Source organism: Helianthus annuus, chromosome 10, assembly GCF_002127325.2.
Source record: "Helianthus annuus cultivar XRQ/B chromosome 10, HanXRQr2.0-SUNRISE, whole genome shotgun sequence".
Lineage (NCBI taxonomy): Eukaryota > Viridiplantae > Streptophyta > Magnoliopsida > Asterales > Asteraceae > Helianthus > Helianthus annuus.
In genome coordinates, this window is record NC_035442.2 from 180,262,746 (window position 1) to 180,279,630 (window position 16,885).

General features: G+C 37.6%; 2 long non-coding RNA genes across 2 annotated transcripts; one reads left to right on the forward strand and one right to left on the reverse strand.

Annotated features, from left to right (window-relative positions):
- The first annotated feature begins 977 nt into the window (after positions 1-977).
- On the forward strand, positions 978-3,998 carry LOC110883732. The gene is made up of 4 exons (XR_002560596.2): positions 978-1,179; positions 1,303-1,401; positions 2,539-3,366; positions 3,466-3,998. It is a non-coding gene; the product is annotated as an uncharacterized LOC110883732 (long non-coding RNA).
- Positions 1,492-5,120, reverse strand: LOC110883733. Its single transcript, XR_002560597.2, has 3 exons — positions 5,043-5,120; positions 4,864-4,938; positions 1,492-1,658 (listed from the first exon to the last, which is right to left on the reverse strand). It is a non-coding gene; the product is annotated as an uncharacterized LOC110883733 (long non-coding RNA).
- Between the last annotated feature and the right edge of the window lie 11,765 nt (positions 5,121-16,885).

Below are 16,885 nucleotides of genomic sequence, written 5' to 3' on the forward strand. Positions count from 1 at the left end.
GTGTCACATTATTATATATATCAAATGATAAAAGAGGTTTGCTACAGTATCGAGGGTTATTTTCGTCATTTACCATTTTCAATCAGTTTTAATCTAAGGTAGGTTGCCACTGCTGTGTGTCAACTCTTCACTTTTCATCTTCAGCCTTGCTTCCCAGTAATTGATAAATAGGGTTTGCTACAATTAAATTCAAAGAGAGAACGCACAAAACGCCGGTGTATATCGCTTCACATCAGTCGATTTTGACCGGATTTCGGCAGGGTCCTACATCGTTCCACATCAATCTTCCGATTTGAACACAAGAACCCCTTGATTCTTGCTCCAATTCTTCCCCGATTTGGTTAGTTTACTGATAAAGTTCTTTAGTTAGTAATCTGAAATTCAAAATGCTATTATTGGATATTGATTACTTAGTTTCAGTTAGTAATTAGTAATCTGAGATTCGAAATGATTGAGCTGTATATGATTTTATTTTATGTGAAAATTTGCTTCTTATACAAGTCGTTGGCATCACTGACTCATGTGCTTTCATAGACGAAAACTGTGCCACTACCCTCAAAAGCCTATGGCTTCAGCACTAATTTATTTTTAAAAATTCATACTCATTGTTGTATGCTGAGATGCTAGGTTTGACTGACAAACAGTCAACGTTTCTCTTGATTTATTGTGAAATTGCTCATAAGTTTGTGAAGGAGATAATCCAAATAATGCCAAAGAAATAAAAGAATAAATATATGATAAAAGAGAAAGGGAAACAAAAAGAAATGATTTCTGATTGGTTGGTTGGTTGAGTTTTACCTTTAACCAATCTTCCTTTGTTGACCGAGTCCACCTTATTTTACCTGTGATCCCTGTCCTCTTTAGCCCTTGTACATGGTACAACGATAGTGACAATCCATGGATATCCCAGATTTTCTACTCCTTCATACATTATATTTAACACTTCCCAACTTCCCACATCAATCCAACCTAAACCTCTCCTTCTCTATAGTTTTTCCCCAATTTCTTAGGTTATTTTTCATTTATAAACAAGTTAAATGCCTAAGTACCCATTAAGAATTTTTATCAAAACAAAACCCTAAATCGCTCTCTCTCATTTCACAGCCGACGCCCCACAAATTCCGCTGTCCAATTTCTATCCACCATGAGTTGCATCGACGACGGAGTTTTGTTCAGCAGGTGAGAACGACCAATTTTATCGATTATATGAATTTAATAGACTTATAGTTGTTGTTTCACAATATTAGTTGAATGCTTAAAGTTGTTGTATAACCTAAATTTCGTTGTTCTTAATGATTTTAGTTTGGAGCTCTACTCTACAACGATATGAAGTTGCACTCTACAATGAAAAACATACAAACACTAATATGTAGAAGTGGACTATACTACTTTCATAAAAAGGTAAACACAAGTTAGTTTTAACTTTTTAAGTGGTTATTATGATTTGGTTTACTTAAAATGAAAGACAAGCATCGAGGTAATTTATTATAGTTTTAAACAAATACAAACGACAAAGTCCAAAAAAAATTAATCCACATTATCCAAGTCTTCAGCTCCATTCATCCATCTCTCCATCCAACCCAATAGCCCATTGATAGCCCAAGCCGCAATCCTAGAGTCTCGACCCCACTCCATGATATCATACCAAAAGTATCCAGCTAAAATTCAGAGCCCAACATATCTTAGCCCACATAGGTGTAAATTTGCCACAAAAGTATGTCGAACAACAATGGGCTCTCCATGTATCATGATCATTCTTTTAATATCTGAGGCCCATGGTTGTTAAAAGTCATCGCCTCTTACGCCTAGGCCCAATTTCCTAGCTAGACAAGGCAATTGCGCCTTAAGTCAAGGCCATTGCGCTTTAACAGGTGATGGTTCATGCACAGATTCCAACGAGATTCCTAGATTCTTGGGAGTTTTCGGCCAAATTCTAAATTATGTCAAGATTCTAGCTAGATTTCTACTTTTATCTAACGAAACTACTTTTCTACACTAATAAATTAGTATTTTATAACTTTTGGTACTAAATAGACAATATTAAATGTTATATAATAGCTTTAGTTTATTAATTTGAAGAATAGTATTAATTTTCTGTTATATAAAAATATTTTAAGTTTTTATTTGTTGTACGCTTTTTTTCTCAGGCCTGCCCTTTTTTTCCGCCTTGCGCCTAGGCCTCAGACGAGGTCTATGCGCCTTGAGTGCGCCTAACTCCTTTAATAACTATGCTGAGGCCCACTGCCCATTTCTAATTTGATTATTCTCCTCATCAGCTCCAGCCGTACTCATTCCCATAATAATCTCATTTCTCACAAGCCCATATTATCACGCAATTATTTTTAAGCCCAGCCCCATTACTCCTGTTGCAACAACTCATCTGAGCTTCTTAAGTTTGATGATTATGTATGCTCTTTGCTTCACACAAGGGTTTGGACCGTAGAAAAATTCAAAATTACTGCACATGTGATGTTAATTTAGATAAATATCAGTAAATATTTACTTTTGTATTTGACCCGTAACATCTTATTTTTTCAGCGGAATCTCGAGCACACAATGGTGGGATCCACCCTATATGTGGTGCAGTTTGGGGTGATCTGGAAGAGGTCAAAGATTCAATGATGGACACTATGAGGAGAGTATAAGTAGAATTGATGCAAATGGTGGAGTTTAGGGGTTACTTAATAATGTGGTCCACCTACCATAGTGGTATAGGTATAGGTATAGGTCCTATGCATGAAAAGGATGTTTCGAAAGCGTGATGCTAGAAAAGCAGAGAGAGTTTGCAACAATATTAGCTTGTGATGTAGAAGTGACACCAGACCGATAAATACCCGGTGGGTTTTGAACAGTAAGAGTCAAATCCCAAACACCTACTTAGGGTTTTATTCAAATCCTCTGTCTGATTGCTTTGATACAACGCGAAACCCTAAGGTGAAATCCTATTAAACAAGATTTGTTCGATGCTTTTGACTCTTCTTCCTCATTGATGCAACGTGATAAATGAAATTCTAACTCAACTCGAATATTTCATTTATCGCATTAGGAAGAAGAGTCAGAAGCACCGGACAGGATTTCATGTAAGGGTTTGGTGTTGTATCAAAGCGGAAAAAGAATCAGACAAAGGATGACGTTGGGGGTCTGGAGGATAAGTTTAGGGGTCTGGGTTTGTCGAGAAAGTGCAACAACGTTCTTGAACCTCCACATGAACAAGAAGAACTAGCTAGTAAGTTTACGGTATTGGAAGTATTGACGTTGAAGTGGTTAATGGACTCCTTCAAGAAGGAGACGAGATTGTTGTCTATGGGTTTCATGGACCAACTCTCAATATTGACTCTCGAAGCAAAGAAAGAAAAACGTTTACTGGTATGAAAGTGTGTGTGGTGTATATATATATATTAGTATGAACATCTTATAACATGTAGTCTTCTTAAGTTTGATGATTATGTATGCTCTTTGGTTCAGTCTTCTTAGGTCACACAAGAGTTTGGACTGTAGAAAAATTCAGAATTACTGCACAGTTGATGTCAATTTACATAAATATAGGTAAATATTTACCCTTGTTTTTGTAATTGACCCGTAACATCTTATTTTTTCGAGCTGAATCTCGAGCACACAGTGGTGGGGTCCACCCTATATGTGGTGCGGTTTGGGGATGATCTGGAAGAGGTCAAAGATTCGATGATGAAGACTATGAGGAGAGTAATAAGTAGAATTGATGCAAATGGTGGAGTTTAGGGGTTACTTAATAATGTGGTCCACCTACCTGTTAGTGGTATTGGTATAGGTCCTGTGCATGAAAAGGATGTTTCGAAAGCTGGTTTGATGCTAGAAAAGCAGAGAGAGTTTGCGGCAATATTAGCTTGTGATGTAGAATTGACACCAGACCGATAGATACCCGGCGGATTTCGAGCTTCCGTTATATGGTGTTTCGTTCTCATTTATTCGTCTTTATATGTACTATTGATTTCTCCGTTACCGGGCAACTTTTTGGCTCAGCCGTAGTTTTCTTTTTGTGTTTGTTTTATTTGTTTAACATGTAATTTGGGAAACGTGGGGAATAAGTGAAGAGTGCCGTGAAGATAAAGATTTATTTTATTTCGGTAATGTAATGAAAATGTAATTATGGTCTTTTTATTTTAAATTTCAAAATTAGTTTTAAATTTGATATCTATAACAGTGACACATCAACCTGTTCCAGATTGAAGTGTTACACTCCATGTGTACCTCGTAATCAATATCTACTTACGATTTATAATTGTTAGTAGGTCATATTATATGGATAGTATATATAACGAATGAAAGAAATCTTCTTTAAAAATCATAATAATCCATGTTCCTCACTTTAGGATGGAAGACTTGATTAATTTTGGAGTTAAATGTCATTTTAGTCCCTGTGTTTTAGGTCATTTTGACAGTTTAGTCCAAAAGTTTCATTTTTCACATGTAGTTCTAAAAAGTTTCACCGTTGCCATTTTAGTCCACTGGGTTAACTTCATCCATTTTTTTTGTTAACGAGAAGGCCAATTCGGTCATGTTATATGTATTTCTGTTAACTAGAAGGGCAATCCGGCCATATAAAATAACCGAATTGGCCTTCTCGTTAACAGAAAAAATGGATGAAATTAACCTAGTAGACTAAAATAATAACGGTGAAACCTTTTTGGACCCACAGGTGAAAAATGAAACCTTTGGACTAAACCGGTAAAAATGACCCAAACCATAGAGACTAAAATGACATTTAACTCGTTAATTTAGTTTCTTCAACTACCTCTAAAATGAAAACGGACATCATTTTCCTTTTAAGGTTGGGCAGGATATTCCTATATGAAAGGTTTAATAAAATCAAATCATTATTGTTACCTTTATCAGGTGGATAGGATATTCTGATAAATCCCTACCTATAATAGGGGCTCCCTGGAGCTTCAGCTTCGGTACCTATTAATTGTTGTTAAAACATGAGCATGATAAAAATAAAAATACAATGTATATAGTTTTTGCAAAATAAATAAAACATCAAATATCTTAATATGTTTTACAACCAAACCAAACGAATGCTTAGACGTTCAAGGAGGAGTCGATGTTCTTCATCCTCCGGAATACATATCAGATAATCTTTTCTTAATTTATAAGGTTTCCTCCTATTCGTGTTTCAATGCTTATTGTAAAGAAAAAGTGAAAGGTACACACGTAATTAGTATGCTTGAGTTAAGGAGTGAAAAATAAGGAATTAGAGATTTTCATGTCATTGTTTCAACCACTTTTAAGCGAAACACTTTTCATTACTTCTTTTTAACCAACGACAAACTATTTTGTTATACACAACACTAAAAACAGCGATTACCAAGGATTAAACTGACATGTAGACATCATTTTTTGGACTTAGGCGGCATGATCTTTTGGCTAAAAAAACATAACAATTTAAAACACAATGCAATGTATTATTACAAGCATGGAACTTTCTTGACATGGTATTTTAAGTTTTAAGCCTATAATAGATTGAATTGTGTTTTTAATTGTTATGTTTGTAGCCAAAACACCATCCTCAAGTTCAAAAACAGATGCCTACATGTCAAATTTTAAATCCTTCTCACGATTTTTGGTCTGCGGTACCCAACCCCTAACCTATATGCATGAAATGAAAAGATTGAACTGTAATTTTGTGAAAAGGAAAGTGAACGATCAAGTTACTCCTTCATATCTTAATAACGAGAAATACCAGTAGATGCAGATGTAGAGCTTGGATTCTCGACACAAGAGAGCTTCCCTTTCACTTGGGCTTTTCTACCTATGTATGTGTATTAATTAATTAAGAAGTTGGTAAGATTGTAGACATCTTGATAATGCTTAAACAAAAACACTTTTTCACATAATGAAATGAAATCTCGATAGAATTGGAATGTTGATTTCACCCCTTATTTTGTTGGTTTCAATAAGAAAATGAATTTGAGTGGAACAGTAACATAAGGAATGGAATCTATATGTCAATTTCACCCAAATTTCATTCCATTTTGCAAAACAAACACACCTAAATTACAAATCAAATTTCAATTTATACGCAAATTCTCATTCCAATTCCAGTACAATCCATGAAACGAACACTACCTTAGTATAAGAGTGTGCTTATTCATTAAATAATCTACAAAAAAAAGTCATTATTTTATTCTTTTTAATGAACGACGTAGTAAAACAACAATTGGATTCAGTTGTCAAGAAGACACACACAAATGTATATGAATGCGCTCATCCTGTTTAGTGGAACCAGTTTTAATAACAAGGAAGGAAACAATCTTAAAAGGTAAAAGACGTTTTAAGAAACAATACTGAAACTTTTAATTATTATCTTTTTTTTAAGGTGAAGAGACAGACATGTAAAACATGAAAAGAAAAAACACACACATATAAAATGAAAACCTATACGAGTTGTGAGAACTTAGAGAACTCAGCCTTACAAAAGGTTTTTTTTTTTTTTTTTTTTTTTTACCAAAAATCCTAAACAAAAACAACTTTTTCAAAAAAATCTTGTTTTTTTTTTTTTACATTTACGGTTACCGTAAAAAGTGATGTCATGCTTATTTCATCACCTTTTTACAGCTACTGTAAGGGGCCGAAAACCACCACTTCGAAATTTATTTATTTTTACGGCAGTCTTTTCTAACATTTTAATCTAGGAGTATGAAAAAATGGGGCAAAACTCGCCCGGGAATGTCGAGCTCTCTAAGTTCTCACTACTCGAATGAGTTTTCCCTTGATCTTGATATAGTTTCAAGTTCCTCCTAGAGTAAAATGCACGGATAGTCCCTGTGGTTTTGCAAAATAACACCTATAGTCTCCAACTTTTGGAAATTACACCGGTGCTCCATGTGGTTCGACAGTTTGTTATTCGGATAGTCCCTGGAGTGGATGACGGTTAGTTTTCTTCATTAAGTGTAGTGTATGTGAAATGACAAATTTACCCTTCATCTTCTCCACTTTATAAAAACAAAACAATCCCACCCCAACCTCACCCACCTACCACCACCCACATCCCACCTACACCACAAGTAAACCACCTTCACCGTCTTCTCTCTAAACAGAACCACCTTCTCCACTTCTCCATCTTCATGTTCTCATTTTAACACCCACTTACACTCATCTGTGTGTAAATTAGAGAAATGAAGAGAGAAAGAGAGAAGGCGAAGACGGAGGCACCGATCTCCACCATCGTTCCTTTATTCAGTCCGCGGTTGATCAGAGTCAGAAAAATCAATTCGGTTTCGATTTCGATCACAACTTAACAATAAAGCTCTCATTTTTATACCTAGTAGCATTCAGTTTCTCATCAGATATGACATACCCAGATGTTAAATTCTTATAAGAATCACCAACAGCACCCCACCAATAAATATCAGAACCCCCTTTGATCATATCAAAATCTTTAACCTTAAAAGCATAGTCATTTATCACACTAAATGACCCTATTACCTAATGCTGACACATAACAAATTCACTTGTGAAATTGATCACGTATGTGTTGGTTTTCGGGCAATTCGGTATCGAATGGCGACTAGATACGATAAACTGAATATACCGATCATGGGTATGAGAAAATAGAATGAAATTAATGAAAAAGATTGTGCATTTGCCATTAATATGATCAGATTTTTGAGATCTGAGTGGGTATTTTATGATTTGAAAAGGGTGTTGTTAAGATTGTAATGGGGGAGAAAGATGGGATTGAGATATGGAAACGATGTCGTACATTGTGATCGCCTGAGTTGGGTGGCTCTGGAAGTTGGCCGGAGTTGGGTTGTTTTGTTTTTATAGAGTGGAGAAGATGAAGGGTAAATTTGTTATTTCACATCCACTTAACAGATAAAACTAACCGTCATCTACTCCACGGACTATCCGAGTAACAAACTATCAAACCACAGGGAGCACCGGTGTAATTTCAAAAAGTTGGGGACTATAGATGTTATTTTGCAAAGCCATAGGGACTATCCATGCATTTTACTCTTCCTCCTATCTTAATATGTTTTACAAGGAGAAAAATGGTCGGATTGTCCCTGTGGTTTGTCTATTTTTCACCTTTAGTCCCTAACTTTCTAAAATTACAGCTATAGTCCCCAACTTTTGCAATTTCGTTCCCGGATAGTCCCTGGCGTGAATGGGGGTTAATTTTTGGCGTTAAGTGGACGTGAAATTACTAAAATGCCCTTGTTATTAAAAAAATTCTTAAATGTAAAAAGAAATATATTTAAGTCAAGTGGGGCCCACCATTCTCTTCATCATCACCCCAAGCCACCCTCACCCTCACCATCAACGACCACCCTCCGTTAACCCACCCACTGCATAACATATATAGCAAGTGTTCCACAGGTTATAGATTCAGAACAATCATTAAGCAACTTATCCCAAAATGTCTCAAACAATTAATGTGATAAAGATTTAAGTAAAGACTTGCATAACCCAATCAAGCCATGTTATAAATAGCTTTTGTCACCTAACTCAGACCCATTTCTTTGAAGGATTACACACTCTTAAATCAAGTGGACATTCCGATCTACCGTTTTCGGTAATGGACTAGTGTTCTCTTGAGCTTTTAATCCTTCTTCAATGGCGTTTAATGCCATTGTTGCAACTTTCTGAAACATGTTCTGATTTTGTACCGTCGGAGAAGACGAAGACGACAATTGTGTCGGTGGAACTTTTCATTAGAGCAAAAGCAATCTACTGTATACGGCGGTATAAATACGGGTTACAATTGCAAATCAAACGTTGAGGGTTGGAATCTAAAACAAATATAGTAGCAATGATGGCTTGATTTCCGGTGACGGTGGCTCGGATAGGGTCGACCCGACCCGAGTAACTGGCTACAAAATTCATAAACTAACGGTAGTAGCATGGTCGGCCAGAAGGGTGTAGCGGGGGTGGGATTGTCGGGAAGAAACAGAGAGGTTCATTTACATTAGTCCATACATGAACTATCAAGTACTTGGAACCAAGTCCATTCATAAATCAAGATGTTGACGGAGAAAACCATTCAAGGACTATGATGATAATGTGGGTTACGCAAGTCCATTTGTGAACTACCAAGTTGCTGGTGAACCAAGTTCGTTCATGACCCAAGATACTGACGGACAAGGTTTTTTACCAATCTTTTAAACGCACTATGCTATGGTTTCATGGGGTTGAACCAAGATATTGTCAGATAAAGTGCGTCGTGCTATGATTTCATGGGGTTGAACCAAGATCAAACATCAAAAGCTTTTGACACACAAATATATTGATGTAATTCCATACATCTTCCATGTGCACGTTGCACGCATACATAACGTGTTAGGTGATGTAAATTGTGGGTTTCGGGCGATAGCTTTCGCTCTCGGGTACGATGAAGATGAATAGTTATTTATAAGGTGATCACTAATGGAAGAGCTACTGGAGTTTAGAAATAAGCACACCATGGCTTTCTGTGACTCATTTGAAAATATATTAATTCCAAAAATCTTCTAGGATTGCAAGTCAATGACACTCGTTAGATTAAAAATGAACGGCCCCCATTTGTAATAAGTTAATCTTATAATATAAAGATAATAAAAAAAGTTATATCATATATTTTTAATTGAAATAATTAACATAAACGGGCCATTTTGAAATAAAAAGGACAAGTACAAATCAGTTGGACAAAAATGATGACAAAAAATTTCTATTAAATAAATAATTTAGAATAATGTGAAAACAAATAGGGATGAACATTTGGCATCGAGTATCAAAACCGTACCTGTATGGAATCGTACTCACTTTTTCTGTTTTTCACCGGTACCCACTTTTGCATTTTTTTGGATCAGTAGTTTCGATTTGGTACTGGCATAGTACTGCATTAATCCGTAAAAATACATGTATTATGCATGTTTACACTTACAGGGATAAGAATAGCTTACACCCTATATATAATGGTAGGGATCATAGTCATGGTAGAGAGGTTAGAGAAATAAAGATGTATATAGGCACCTCTATGTACATTATATATTTGTATTCCAACGTAGACATAACAAGTGGTACACAAATATATTGATCTAATTCCAAAAATCTTTCATGCGTATGTTTCACGCATACATAATGTTTTATAGTTTTAGAGTATCCTTCTCAGAATTGGACGGACAGCTCAGACCAAGAAAAACACACATATTTGTTTTGATTGAGTACTCTTGAACCACCTTCATTTAGGTTGGTTGGTTATGGCGTGGACGGCTTGAATCGGCGAACCAGATTAACGGGTTAGGTAGAATTTAAAAAAAGTAAATATTTGTTTTTCTTTCAAAATCTTATTTACTAATTCATTTGCCACTTCATACTCCATAGTTTGTTTCATGCTTCATGTATTAACATTACTAATCAGGACTAAACGATAAAGTAGTTCCTTATTATTGTTAAAATTTTATATAAATTATATTTTAATATATTTAAATTTTAAATAATTGTGATTTGGTTTTAAAAAACTGGTAAGACTAGTGAATCGGTAACTAATACAGTTATCAAACATTAAATGTAGAAAGACAACAAAAGAATAGAGATTTAAAGCAATGGCTTTCCTACCATCTTGACGGTGTTATATTTCTTCATTTTTGTGGTAAAAATAGTTATGATTAAAATGCCAAACCGCCAAAATCAGAGGAACCATTTTGGAAATTTACACTTTTGAAAAGTTATAATGGGTTAGCAATCCCCAAACACCTTTTTTTAACGTAAGATTCAAATCCCAAACACCTACTTAGGGTTTTATTCAAACCCTATGTCCGATTGCTTTGATACAACGTGAAACGCTAACGTGAAATCCTCTTGAACAAGAGCTGTTCTGTTCGATGCTTTTGACTCTTCTTCCTCATTGATGCAACGCGATAAATGAAACTCTAACTCAACTTGAATATTTCATTTATCGCGTTAGGAAGAAGAGTCAAAAGCATCAGACATGATTTCACGTTAGGGTTTGGCGTTCTATCAAAGCGGAAAAAGAATCGGACAGAGGATAACGTTGGGGGTCTGGAGGATAAGTTTAGGGGTCTGGGTTCGTCGAGAAAGAGCAACAACGTTCTTGAACCCCAACATGAACAAGAAGAACCAGCTAGTAAGTTTACTGTATTGGAAGTATTAACGTTGAAGTGGTTAATGGCCTCCTTCAAGAAGGAGACGAGATTATTTTATGTGGGTTTCATGGACCAACTCTCAATATTTGATGTGCGGGTGCAAACACGTCATATTATGTATAGTTTGTGTCGGTTTTAAGCGTTAGAGTGTGTTTATTCATAGTAATTTGTGTACTTATTGGTTGTCGGGTTTTTCAGGCTTAACAACGCTTAAATGCAGCACAATGATCATACAAGCTGGAAAACGGGTGTTACAAGGCAATACGGAGTGAGAAAGCAGTGATGCTGGAAACCATGCTCCCTCGCGCCACGCGAGGGAGGCTATGTGAGGTGTCGCTTGGTGCGACAGATAGAAGTCAACGATTGGTCAGAATATGCTCCTTCGCACCACGCGAGGGAGTGAGGAGGTTCTGTAGCGTGGCACGAAAGTGTTACAGCGTGGAAACTTGTGATTTTTAACCTAGTTCGAAGAAAACATGTGAAAATCATTACGCAGCCGCCAGAGGAGGATTGGGAGCACTTTTGGGGGATTACTTTCCATCATCTTCCATCTTCCAAGCAACTTGTTCATGTTCAATCAATTTCTAACAAATCCTGAAGCAACGATGACCATGATGCGCGGCTAATTCTCTTATAACTTCTACTCGGATGAACTTTTACATTGTTTGGCATTAATTCTTGTTTGTGGATTCGTATAACTGGTACAGCTTGACCACTCGTGTTGGATTCTTGGTAAACGTTTATTGTGTTTGAATTATTTGTCATTTATTAAGCGTATTGGCAACTTCCTTGCGTTGTTAGCGGATTAGTAAATCGGTGGGTAGTTGATACAATTAAACGGGTTATTAGGTTGCATAGTGAATCTTAAAAACTATCCTTGATAACTAATCAGATTCATTAATTCCGAGGCCATGTCTATGTGGTGTTTTGAATCGGTAAACAGGTTTTGATGTTAAACGGGCAATTAGGATTCCGGGTAGAGGTTATTCTTTCTCGTATTGGTTACAACTCTCTTAATTAGTTTCTTAGCTTTTACAATTAAATTCATCGAAACCCCAATCTAGATAATTTAGTTCTTAGTTAAAACGTGACACTGACCACAGATTCCCCGTGGATACGATACCCTACTTACGCTATCTACGTAGCTTATTTAGGTTTTTGATTGACCCTTATGACAGTCATCAAAATGGCGCCGTTGCCGGGGAATTCGTGCGCTTAGTGTTAGTTTAGTAGTAGTCGTTTCTTTTATTGTTTTTGAAAAAAAAAAATAAAAAAAAAACCCAAAGATATTTCTTTTTGTTTATTTTTGTCTTGTTCGGTATTACGCTTCGTTTTCTTGTTTCCTTGTGTGCAGGTGATCTTTTTGCATGCATACTCGGTTTTCAGGAAGATCTTCTCCGCTCTTGTTTGATCCCGAAATTGAAAAGACCGCACGCCAAAATCTGCTTCTTCGTTCAGCCTTGAAGGGAAAAGCAGTTCAAACCACCATGAATCCTTCAGAAAACCAATCCACCCCACAACAGCAAACACCACAACAAACATCAACTACTGAATTGCCACCAATGCCACCGCCTCCATTTACATCTGAACCACAACAACAGACCACACCCATTGCACCATCATCAAGCACAACCACCCAACCAACCTCTGCTCCAACTGGAGAATTTCATTTTATTGGTGGACCACTTTACTCTCTAGAGAGCCGATTACCACCACAGCCCGATCCCTTACGGACCGTGAATCAACCAAATCTTATGCCACACCCGAACCGGTCGGGTGCTATGTTTGAGCAAGTGGATAATAGGGCGAGAACAGAGACATGGGATGATGGATATGGAGACGAGGAGTGGGGGATAAATGAGGGGTATATGGGGTATCCAGGTGGGGTTCAACATCAGGCACTTAATCGTAATCAGCCGTTGTATCAGCAACAGAGACAGCCACGGGGAGTAGATGCCTATCAGACCCCGCCACAGGTTCATAGGGCACCGATTGCACCTCGTCAAAGACAAAGAGATCCTCGATTTCCAGATCCGAATATTCGAGGAGTTGAAAGCCACTTTAGGCTGCACATTGCTGAGCATGCATCCCCGATAGTGATGCCAGTAGCACCGGGTAATGTGGAACGTTCGTTTGAAGCAAAACCACATATTCTGAACATGCTACCTACCTTTCACGGGAAAGGTACTGAGGAGCCATATGCACACATAGCAGATTTTGAGGCAGTTTGTGGTATGATTGCTGGACACGGTTTCACGCCAGATCAGGTTAAGTTGGTATTGTTTCAGTTTTCATTAAAGGATGTTGCGAGGGATTGGTTTACATCGTTTCCATATGCTAGCATTTATACATGGCAAGAGCTGCAGCAACAATTTTTGGATGAGTACTATACCCCGCAAAGAACTAAAACGGGGAGATTAGCAATTAGAGAGTTCCAGCAACTACCGAGTGAGCTTCTTTACGAGGCTTGGAAACGGTTCAATCAATTGATCCGTAATTGTCCTCATCACGGTATTCAAAGATGGGAGTTGATTACTTCATTCCACGATGGGATTTCAAATGAGGACAGACGGGATATTAAGGCTATTACTGGAGGTTCCTTTTTGAAAAATCATGTGGATGTAGATTGGGATTACTTGGATCTTGTTGCAGCAGATTCAAAGAGGCAAGCACAGTCGGATAGGAATAAAAAGTATTCAATTGTGGCACCACCAAGTACAGGAGCCTCTAATGCAAGGGTTGCTCAGTTAGAGAGAGAAAAGGAGGCACTGGAACGCCAGTTAGCGAAATTTCGAGGTTTGGGCGAACGGGATGCAGTGCATGCGGCGCAAACCTTTCCGGTTTGTGATTCATGTGGAGATTTGGGACATACGTTGGATGCATGCCCGGGTCAGTTTGTAGCGGCTGAGGAGGACGTGAACATGGTCTACGGAGAGCAAAGGAATTATGATATGAATTCAAACACATATCATCCAGGTTTGCGTAATCATCCAAATTTTCGGTACAGTAATACTAATCAATTGAATCCTCATTTTCAGGTACCGAATCAAGGAAGCCAACAGTGAAGGAAATAAGTGTGGGGAGGGGGAAACTGGCGTTTAGTTTAGGTGTCGTGTCATTGTACTGGCGTTTAGTTTAGGTGTCGTGTCATTGTACTGGCGTTTAGTTTAGGTGTCGTGTCATTGTAGTTCAGTCATAACTAAAAAAAAAGAGAAAATAGAAAATGTCCCGTAAAGGTTTTCGCATAAAATGGAAAATGATAGGTGTAATTAAATCAGTGGCTTTTCGATTACTATACATATGAGATAATAAATAGTCGGTCACACGTCTAATTTAGGATATGTGGGTAGGCCCAGCCGGTTGAAAGGTTCCTTAGGATTGATATAATATATTTAAATTAGGAGTCTTGTGGGTTTCCGCCTTAGGAGCTATAGCAAAGCCGAAACTGTAGAGAGTATAAGAGGTACGTCATAAATAAAAAGCTTATAAGTTTCTCCGATTAAACTGGCACACCTGTTTCTTTTTGTGAAAACAAATCCGAAACAGTGTGGCGCCCGAAAAGAAAAAAAAATCATTCCATCCATCCATTCACCTGAGCACATGTAAAAAAAAAACGTGAAGTTTATGGCATTAACCATGGGGATGGTAACTCGTATGGCGTATGTCCGCTAAACTGATCGTATACAAAAGCATGTAAGCTCGCAATATCATCCATTCTTCCATCATAAAGTTTAATCGGACTAACATAAGAGTTTTTTATATAAGACGGTAGATTTAATATCTTTTAATCTCATAAGCTTGAAACGGGAATAGGTGGAGTCGTAGTCTTTTGAGTGTGGGATCCATAGATGACTATACACTACTTGAACATAAGGGATCGAAAATAAGGGCTTGGAAACCGGCGGTTGGGTTTAAGTGGACAGTATATTCACAATCGTGGTTAACGTGTGATTAGATTCATTTTAATAAAATAATTGAATATATTGAAAGCCATTTGTTTTAGTTGTGATTCCATTGCGAATAATTTTTTCGGGGACGAAAAAAGATAAGTGTGGGGATGTGATGTGCGGGTGCAAACACGTCATATTATGTATAGTTTGTGTCGGTTTTAAGCGTTAGAGTGTGTTTATTCATAGTAATTTGTGTACTTATTGGTTGTCGGGTTTTTCAGGCTTAACAACGCTTAAATGCAGCACAATGATCATACAAGCTGGAAAACGGGTGTTACAAGGCAATACGGAGTGAGAAAGCAGTGATGCTGGAAACCATGCTCCCTCGCGCCACGCGAGGGAGGCTATGTGAGGTGTCCCGTGGCGCAACAGATAGAAGTCAACGATTGCTCAGAATATGCTCCTTCGCGCCACGCGAGGGAGTGAGGAGGTTCTGTAGCGTGGCGCGAAAGTGTTACAGCGTGGAAACTTGTGATTTTTAACCTAGTTCGAAGAAAACATGTGGAAATCATTACGCAGCCGCCAGAGGACGATTGGGAGCACTTTTGGGGGATTACTTTCCATCATCTTCCATCTTCCAAGCAACTTGTTCATGTTCAATCAATTTCTAACAAATCCTGAAGCAACGATGACCATGATGCGCGGCTAATTCTCTTATAACTTCTACTCGGATGAACTTTTACATTGTTTGGCATTAATTCTTGTTTGTGGATTCGTATAACTGGTACAGCTTGACCACTCGTGTTGGATTCTTGGTAAACGTTTATTGTGTTTGAATTATTTGTCATTTATTAAGCGTATTGGCAACTTCCTTGCGTTGTTAGCGGATTAGTAAATCGGTGGGTAGTTGATACAATTAAACGGGTTATTAGGTTGCATAGTGAATCTTAAAAACTATCCTTGATAACTAATCAGATTCATTAATTCCAAGGCCATGTCTATGTGGTGTTTTGAATCGGTAAACAGGTTTTGATGTTAAACGGGTAATTGGGATTCCGGGTAGAGGTTATTCTTTCTCGTATTGATTACAACTCTCTTAATTAGTTTCTTAGCTTTTACAATTAAATTCATCAAAACCCCAATCTAGATAATTTAGTTCTTAGTTAAAACGTGACACTGACCACAGATTCCCCGTGGATACGATACCCTACTTACGCTATCTACGTAGCTTATTTAGGTTTTTGATTGACCCTTACGACAGTCATCAAAATGGCGCCGTTGCCGGGGAATTCGTGCGCTTAGTGTTAGTTTAGTAGTAGTCGTTTCTTTTATTGTTTTTGAAAAAAAAATCAAAAAAAAAACCCAAAAATATTTCTTTTTGTTTATTTTTGTCTTGTTCGGTATTACGCTTCGTTTTCTTGTTTCCTTGTGTGCAGGTGATCTTTTTGCATGCATACTCGGTTTTCAGGAAGATCTTCTCCGCTCTTGTTTGATCCCGAAATTGAAAAGACCGCACGCCAAAATCTGCTTCTTCGTTCAGACTTGAAGGGAAAAGCAGTTCAAACCACCATGAATCCTTCAGAAAACCAATCCACCCCACAACAGCAAACACCACAACAAACATCAACTACTGAATTGCCACCAATGCCACCGCCTCCATTTACATCTGAACCACAACAACAGACCACACCCATTGCACCATCATCAAGCACAACCACCCAACCAACCTCTGCTCCAACTGGAGAATTTCATTTTATTGGTGGACCACTTTACTCTCTAGAGAGCCGATTACCACCACAGCCTGATCCCTTACATACCGTGAATCAACCAAATCTTGTGCCACACCCGAACCGGTCGGGTGCTATGTTTGAG